Source organism: Barbus barbus (genome assembly GCF_936440315.1).
Source record: "Barbus barbus genome assembly, chromosome: 50".
Taxonomy (NCBI): domain Eukaryota; kingdom Metazoa; phylum Chordata; class Actinopteri; order Cypriniformes; family Cyprinidae; genus Barbus; species Barbus barbus.
The window spans coordinates 4,144,973-4,154,848 of NC_136728.1; positions in this window are offsets into that span (position 1 = coordinate 4,144,973).

The following is a 9,876-nucleotide window of genomic DNA, read 5'->3' on the forward strand; positions in this document are numbered from 1 at the left end:
TGTTTAAAACAATTCATATGAATATAGTTTGCTATTAATGACCTACTTTTAATACTTATTACATGAATTCACGCAACATTTATTTATGCAACATCTTTACAGATGCTGCTTTTACAGTCTAAAAAAATTAAACCTACAGTAATGTATAAACCGTCAAGTTGCGTGTAATGGATTACTTCCAGATAACACTGTACTCTTTTTCAGGTCTCTACAATATAAACTCAACATCTCTTTTAAGAGCCAACCCTCACAAACCTTCCTAAAAACTTGCCATGGTCAGACCTTCCAAGGTAAATTTTCTAGAATTTATTTTTTAATCAATATTTACTCATCAAATGCTCTAGTCTGAATCTTATTTTAAATAAATGTAATTATATGTTTAAGGAACACAAGTAATTACGTACAGAGTAAGTAGAGATTTTCTGGTTTTACAGAACAGAAGAACGTCCTTTGTTCAGGGTGAGGAATGAACATGGCCATCCTGTGCCCAAACAAAGAAGAAAGAAAGCTGTGCAAGTCCACTGGTATGTCTGTGCTGAAGCAATGATGTAATAGTAGTACAGAATTTGATGTTGATTTCTCACGGGTCTACTCATGTCAGCAGAGATGATTACTCCTAATTTATTTTTTTTTTTGGATACAACTATTGCAATTATAGCATGTTAGCAAATGAGTGTGTCACAGATCTGCCAGGCTCTGCCACCACATAATCACAGCGATCACTCTCACCTGTGTTTTGATTACACTCACCTGCTCCTCGTCACCGCTCCCCATAAAGCCACACACCGTCCAACACTCGGCGTCCGAGCTTGTTTCGTCATAAGAGGACTGCGAAACCTTCCACAAGCCTTAGTATCAGTTGCGATTGTATTACTTACCTGCTTCTCTATTTACCTGCTCTCTATATCTCCAGGATCCAGTCCCAAGTCTGTGCTCGAGTTCCGAGAATCAGCTCCTGGTTGGCGACGTGTTTGTCCGTTGTCTCTCTCTCTCCTGGCTTTCTGCTACTTCTGCAAGACAAAGCGCAAGTTTATATCCCTTCACTCCTGCCAAGTTTGTCTCCATTCAAGAACCACCTGCCATCTGTTTTTTTCCGATTGATAATCAATAAACTAACCTGAACCTTCATTCTGTCTGTGTCCTCATCCGTAACAGAGTGCAACTAAAACATTTTTCATCTTAATTTTTTTTTTTTTTTTTTTTAACTGCACCTTCTGTTTTTCTTAGATAAAAGCTGACAAGTGTTATAAAAGTGGTTTAGTTGATATAAACATCAATTTACATGATTTCATTGTTTTCAAATGCTGGGGTAAAAGCAGGAACTGTTCTTTGAATTGTGTGTAATGACTAGATGTTTGATAGTTGATTGGCCTGAAGCAAGGCCTTACACTGCACAGACTAAAACACATTTGTGTTTTAAGATGGAAGCAAGAGAAGGCATGAACTTTGGAGAAAGATTTTAGAAGAAAGACACATTTAGTGCAGCAATAGATACAATAGAGGTTAAAAAAGACTCCAATCTCTGAGAACAACACATGGTCATGGGTGTCTCATGAGCAAGTCCTGTGCTTCTGTAACGTTTTCTTAATTCTTGCATAATGACATTTGTATTGTAGTGTTGTGTATTTCACAGTAATGAACTTCAGGACCTCAAGTAATGAACTTACTACTCTCTTTATTATCACACTTTCTATTCACTTCCTCATGTATTCTGGTGCCATCGCTACCCCCCTGGGATATTAGCGACACCTACTGTTCATGCATGTATCTCAATACACCACATATTCCCTTTTGTGGAAGAAAGAAAACTTAGATGATAACCAATATAACAAAGAACAGAACATTAGAAAAAACAACAGTTCCGAATTATAACAACATGCCTAGTGTAACACTGAAAAGTCCAAAAGGCATAATTTTGTAACTCAAATATTTTACCTGCTTCTATTGGTAAGTGAACAAGTACTCTTCTATATATACTGTATATCAATATGTGTCAAACACCCTTATTAGACTATCAATATCTTTCAGTATCTTGTATCTCCCTCCCCTGTTAAGTTATGGAGTATGTCCCTTTAAGTAACATAGTCCTTGGACCACACTGGGGCCCGAAGCACCCTACGAGGACATGAGGTACAAGAAGGAGAGACTGACACTTGAGGTGTCTGAGGTGCTTCAAGAGGCGTGCAGGTGTCTTCTGCTAGAGAAGCCGTATCAAATGTGGTGACACAGGAGGCAGCTGGAGCCAGGTGCATAGCATTCCAAACTTTTCCATCTGAAAGGAGATATGTTGCCAAGCCTTTCTGAGCCACAACCTTAAAAGGCTGAGTAAACTTGGAATGTCCTTTCTTGGTGATTCCAGGCTGCCTAATACGCACAAATGTCCCCACTTGAATCTTTGGAGATTGTGCATTGCGTCGGCGGTCCGCGTACTCTTTCATTTTGTTTTGAGAGTGTTGAATGATTTGTTTCAGATTCTGTTGATCCTTTGGTGGGGCCACGCCTGGAAGACCACTCACATGCAGTTTTGTCTTAATTTGTCGGCCATGCAAAAGCTCAGCAGGTGACAGTTTTGTCACAGCATGTGGAGTTGCTCTGTATGTATGCAGAAACTCTGTCACAAAAGCTTTCCACTCTTTACCTTCAATGTTAGCGGTCTGCAAACAGTCTTTGAACACTCTATTGAAGCGTTCAATCTCACCATTTGCTTGGGGGTAATAAACAGAGCTACGGTAGTGTTTAATATCTCTGTCGGCAAGGAATGCCTTGAATTCAGCTGAAACGAATTGTGAACCATTGTCGGTTACAAGTTCAAGCGGATTTCCTTCACGACTGAATGCAGCAGATAGGAACTTCACAACAGTTGCAGAAGAAACATCAGGTGCGAATGCAACCTCTGGCCATTTACTGTAGTAATCAATGAGTGTCATAGCAAAGCAACATCCTTGAGGGGCGTTATTCAAGGGCCCAACTACATCAATAGCCAGTTTTTCCCAAGCAGTTTTTGGAGTAGGCACAGGACAGAGTGGAGCTATATGAGTATTAGCCGTTTTATCATGCTGGAGGCAAGTGGAACAGGATTTGATGGCATTTTCCACTTGACAGTCCATCCCAGGCCACCAATACAAGTCTCTCAGCCTTTGCTTTGTGCGCACCATCCCTTGATGAGTGGCGTGCGCCAACTGGATGAACTTTGATTGCAACTCTTCTGGAATGATCACTCGATGTGTGCCCCGAATTACGTAACCATCGTGTACAGACAGCTCAATCCGAAGACGGTAATAAGGAGCTATAGCTGAGCTTTTCACGCAACGAGGCCACCCCTTTTCAATGCAAACCTTCACCTGTTGAAGAATAGGACAGGCATCACACGCAGACTTAAGTTTCTGCACAGTAACAGCTGCAAACTCAGGAGACAGTACTGCCACCATCTCAGGCTCTTGCTCTTGGCTGTAATCAGTGGCAGGAAGGGGAAGTCTGGACAAACAATCAGCTGTCACATTGTCTTGGCCAGGCTTGTATTTCATGCTGTAATTAAAACCCCAAAGGGCGCACAGACCATCGAGCAAGTCTCATGCCTGCACGTCCAAGACCCTTTGTGGAAAGCAGTGTGGACAAGGGACCATGGTCAGTGCAAAGAATAAAGTGGCGGCCCCAAAGCTAGGTACGCCACTTTTCGGTCGCCCAAACACACGCCAAAGCCTCCTTTTCTGTTGTAGAGTACTTCCTTTCACAATCTGATAACGTTCTCGATGCAAAAGCAACTGTTCTTTCAGTAACGCCATGACTCTGGGTCAGCACTGCACCGATGCCATAATCTGAAGCATCCGTAGTGACTGTTGTCGGTAAAGAAGGATCAAACAGTGCAAGGGCTGTGCTAGTAGTGATCAGGTATTTCAGGCGGTTGAAATGTTCCTGGGCTTCATCTGTCCAGCAAAAGCCAGTAGACTTTCGGAGCAATGCACGGAGCGGTTCCACCAATGTTGCATAATTGGGAATAAATTTGGAATACCAGCCGGCAAGTCCAAGAAAAGAACGCAAGGACCGTGCATCATGAGGACGAGGTGCTTGCTGTATAGCTAGAACGTGATCTGGATTTGGATGCAAGCCTGAAGCAGAAATGACATGGCCAAGGAATGGTAACTCAGTTTTCCTGAAGCGGCACTTTTCTACGTTAAGCTTCAAACCACAGTTTTGCAAGCGCTGTAGTACAGACTGAAGTCGTTGCTCATGTAGCTCGGGGTTGTCACCATAGACAATGATGTCATCTAAATAACACTGCACACCATCCTGACCAGCCAAAATCTGAGACATCATCCTTTGAAATGCACTGGGTGCTGAGGCCAACCCATAAGGGACCCGTGTGAAACGATAAAGTCCATCATGGCTAACAAAAGCCGTTAGATCCCTACTATCCTGATGCAAGGTCACTTGGTGGTATGCATTCTGGAGGTCTATTGTAGAAAACATAGAAGCCCCACGCAATTCTGTAAAAACTTCCTCAATATGTGGCAGAGGGTGACTGTCTATGATGACAGCTTTGTTTGGCTCCCTTAAATCAACACAAAGTCGAATTCCTCCAGAGTTCTTTTGAATGGCCACCAACGGCGAAACCCAAGGAGACGAGTCCACTTTTTCTATGATACCTTCCGATTCCAGCCTCTTTAACTCTTGTGAGACTGCATCTCTCACTGCAAACGGCAGTCTACGCAATTTCTGTTGGACTGGTGGCACATCTGAACGCACATTTACTTTGTGTACAAAGCCAGCAGCCAAACCCAAAGGCTCAGTAAAGTTCACAGCAACTTGCCCGTTTTCTGCCGAAGATGCAACAGATCCATTCCGTATCTCAAGATGCAATGCAGTGAAGAGATCCAAACCAAGTAATGGCGTTCCGCCTGGTATAATGTAGAATGAAGCCTGTGCATGACGAAACTGATAGCTAAGAGCAATGGCAAGGCACCCCAAAACTGGAATAGTCTTTTTCAAATATGTCACCAGCTGAACTTCAGGCACAGTAAGGGTCATATCTGAGAAGTGCTGATGGTACAGATGCTCTGGTAGGATGGAAACAGCTGAGCCAGTGTCCACAAGCAGTTCAGTGTCGACTGATTTCCCACTCTCAGTGTGCAAAGAAACAGTACATGTAAGATTTTGTTTCTGTTTCATAGGCAGAGGCATTTCAACGCTTAAGACCGTTAACTCAGGCACAGCAACTTCTTGGACACTGCAGGTGGATGCAGAACTACGACAAACTCTCGCATAATGTCCAACCTTACCACATTGTCTGCAGTTTGATTGTTTGGCTGGGCATTTAGGGTAGTTTGCTAAATGTGATGTAGTGCCACAGCGGAAGCATGTTTTTGCATCCAGTTTCTTCTGTGAGACATTTGATGGCATCTGTTGAGAAAATGTGGACTTACGTGGAGCAGATCTCTGTCGCCACCGCTGTTTTGCACCCTCACGTGAGCCAGCATGCACCACTTTAACTGACGTTTCAGTGCGCTCCATAGCTTTAGCTTCAGCTACTGCAGACTCAATTTGTCCTGCAATTGTGATCGCCTTTTGCAGAGTGAGGTCCGTTTCCAACAGCAGACGTTCCCGTATACGTGGAGTGCATGTCTTCTCAACGATCTGGTCCCTAATCATATCGTCAGCGAGCACGCCGAAATCACAGGTAACAAGCAGCTCGCGCAGCGCCGCCACATACTGCACGATAGGTTCACCGAGTCTCTGAGCGCGCTGGCGAAATTTATTTCTTTCAGCGACCACGTTCACTTTCTGTACAAAAAATGCTCGTAAAGCAGTCAGCGCAGTCTCATATCCATCATCTGCCACGGTGAGTGTATAAAAAATCCTCTGTCCCTCAGTACCCAAGCAATGAATAAGCAAAGCACGCTTTCTCTTTTCCGCAATGTCCTCTTCTGACAATGCAGTCACGTAGTTATCAAACATACGAATCCATGACTTAAACGGTACAGTCGGCTCACCGGGAGTTTCCTAAAAAGCAGGAGGAGGCGAGAGAGCAAGAAGGGCCATCCTCGTCGCCAATATGTTGTGTATTTCACAGTAATGAACTTCAGGACCTCAAGTAATGAACTTACTACTCTCTTTATTATCACACTTTCTATTCACTTCCTCATGTATTCTGGTGCCATCGCTACCCCCTGGGATATTAGCGACACCTACTGTTCATGCATGTATCTCAATACACCACATGTAGTATTTTAACAATTTTACTTTGTAGCTTGTGCAGATGATCTCATCAGGCAAATGAGGGGTTTTGACCAAATGATGCTCTTGAAAGGAGTGAAATAAGAGGATGCTGGAAATTGTCTTCAGAGACAAAGCTGACTGTCCATTAAACAGCTTCATTTGAATTGTTTGTGTTTTTGTTTTACTTTGAAAATGGGATGTTAGGACTTTATCCTCTGGCTGAGAAAAAGCTACACCGCATCAGTGATCAAATGTCTTTTGTTCATCGGTTGTACTGTTGGGTGCTGCAATCACAAACTGTTTACAGATGTGGGAGAAGATCATGATAGGGACATGGACCGGGAAGAGCAAGAAACCAGTTTAGATGCAATAAGGAATCATTATTTTCCAGAACAGTGTCAGATGCATTCGCTTTATCATATGATCTGTACCATAGTTGACTGGATGGGATTGTGTGGCTTCAGCTGCAGTGAACTGATTAATATGTAATGGTAATTTCTATTTTTGATGATCCATTTTATGTTTTATTGAATCTCATTTGTCTTTATGCTACTTTATCAACTTTATACTGTATCCGCCAATAAAATGAATATGGTGAATATTGTGTATTAAAAATGCTTGATAAATACATCATTTTACAGACAGGCTCATATGAGTTTATTTTATGCTTGAAAAATACATAAAATTAATTAACATGATTATTTTATTTAAGTGTAACCCAGGTCAAAATTGAGCTGATCAGAAAAAATTAATAATTTGTAATAATTATATTCTCACTCAAAATACTGAAATAAGTAACAATGTGTTGCCAAAGTCGTTCTGCTGTGCCATTAACATTCAAATAATTGAATTAACTATAATAATTAAAGCGTGATGTTTGTCATAAAACGGGCACGTGTATGACGTCACTAAAATGAGACGCATAATTACAGAGAGAGCACGAGCTTCACAGACCGCGAGTGAAATCAAAGTGGATCAAAAGGCAAATATAACATTCATCCTTGCTTAATATACATAAATACTAAGTTGTATGATGTTGTAACCCTTATATTAATCTTATTTGGGTCATTCTAGTGTGATAAATGATTGATTTTGGAGTGGGTGATAGCCGATTGCGAGCCCTGTAGGATCCGATGTGACTGATTAATTGTATATTGAAATCCCCCGGATTTGGTGAGTTTCGTGATAATATAATACTCAATTCTCTGAAATGAAGTGTCAAGGAGTTATATTCACGCTATTAAAAACAAATTTATACACAAAACCACAATTTAAATACCAAAGTAAATAAAAATAATATGAATAGATATAATTTGATCAAGTAACTACGAAGGCGCTCAAACCCTAGATTTCTTAAAGAGAGATAGACCATTCCATTGTTTTATACAATTTTATTGGTTATTGTTATTTCATTTCATTTTACATTCATTTTCAAATTTCCTGCGAAGTAAAAGGAAACCATTTTGGTAAAAGTCATTTTCCTGGTCTGTCTGTTTCTTGTGTTTATGTGTTTTACCTCATTTTGCCCTCTGTAGCGAATCTAGAGTTCTGGTCCATAACGTGTATCCTGCTATACAGGTTATACACATAGAAAGGGAGTAGCTACGGTGCACTACATAGCGCTACCTGTTACATAAGACATTAAAATTTTTGACCAGATTAATGACATCTGACCCAGACAGCAACATATAGGCTTGGGCGGTAATACGGTAATATGGTATACCGCGGGATCTAAAAATAGCAATGGTATCAGTTTCAATACCGTTATACCGTCATAAAAAAACAATGCACTTATATAGGAGACAAGGATTAAATATTAAATATAATTTATTTAATGCCTAAAAATGCATATGCATGGTAGTGGGGAGTGTATAGCTCGGGAGTGGGTAGGCGGGGCTCTGACAGGGAGACGTTCTCTGATGGTACGAGGAGAGTTGGCGGTGTGGGTGGCGCAGTGGGAACTCGCAGATGTTGTAATTGCTGGGTGAGCTCGGACACCTGTGCCACAAGAGCTTGAATAGCCCGACCCGAGTCCTTCTTGTTCCTCTCCTGAGTCTCCATCTGAGAAACACTGGATCTGAAGAAATCCTCCAGAGAGGGAGAGGAACCGCTTGCTGCTTCCATAGCGTGGTCAGATCGTTCTGTCACGACAAATGAGGAGGAAGCAAAGATGCAAGTGATAATTAAGTTTATTTGTCAGAGGACACAAACTGAGCAAAGTCTCTCGGGTGGGCTGGTGATGCAGGGACTAGATGGACAGCGTGCTGCTGACGAGTGGTGATGGTGAATCCAGTGCAGGTGAACATCCAGACGAGACGAAAACCACGAAGACTCCAGACAGACGAGGACCAGGAACACTGTAGCAGACGGCACACGATGAACAACACGGAGGACATCAAACAACGATCTGACAAGGAGAGGAGAGTGCGGTGAGACTTTATAGGTGAGTAGATTGGCAGCAGCTGGTGCGGGAATCGAGATCAGCTGGCGCGCTGATGACTGGAGTTTGCGGTCACGCCCACTCACACACACACACAGAGAACAACAATACACGAGACATGAAGAAACCAGTGAATTCATGAACCGTGACACTCGAACCCACGACCTTCAGGTTACAAGTCCAGCTCTCTATCCATTAGGCCACAATTGCCCTGTAAATGTGAATGAACTGCAAGATGGAAAAAATACTGATTTAATTTATGGTTTTTGGATTTTACATTAAAAATGTAGTAAAAGCATGGTAATTGTTGTGATTACTGTGATATTTGTTGTAAAAGCACATCAAAACTACCATTATAGTGTTAAAACCATCGTAAGTTTGGTGGTTATTGAGCTACTACTATACGCATAAAAGTAAAGCTAAAGTTATGGCAGTAAAAACATAAGCGTTTTAATTATTGCGCTTTTTACCAAAACTACCACAGCAAAACCACAGTTACCGTGGTAAAAGCATGGTAAAGTGTGTCGTGTTTGTGTTTTAACTTCAAATATCACAGTAAAACCACAGTTACTGTGGTAAATAGCATGGTAAAGTGTGTAATGTTTGTGTTTTAATTTCAAATATCACAGTAAAAGCACTGTTACTCTGGTTACCTTTATTTTAGGACAAATACAACTTACATCTTTGAACCTGATATGAATAATTAACTGATCAAAGTGTTTAATCACCCTAGTTAGCAGGTGTTCATTTAGTTAAACGCAATGAAACGCACAATCAGCCTCGGATGACAGATATAATACAGCGAATAATAAGGCGCTAATCTGATTAATCAAAACACAGAATAGATTTTATAACAAATATTTAGGACTACTCACCCAACATGTTATACACGTAAACTGATGCCAAATATCGTGATGTGTGCTGAATGAGACTTCTTGAACGTGATTCATAGCGATACACATCTCATGCCCTCCGCTTCTGTGTATTGACTGGGTTCTTCGTCGTCTTTCCAGTTTTACGGCGGTTGGCATCCAGCTTTTTGGTGCATTACTGTCCTCCTCTGCTCCGGAGTGTGGATCAGATAATACGTTATAATAAAACGTAGTCTATTCTCTTTCCTACACTTACATAACACTCAATCCCCTCAAATAAACACTCACACACACACACACACACAAAAAAAACTTTAATTATCCATTAAATCCTATTGAAAACTCCCGCCT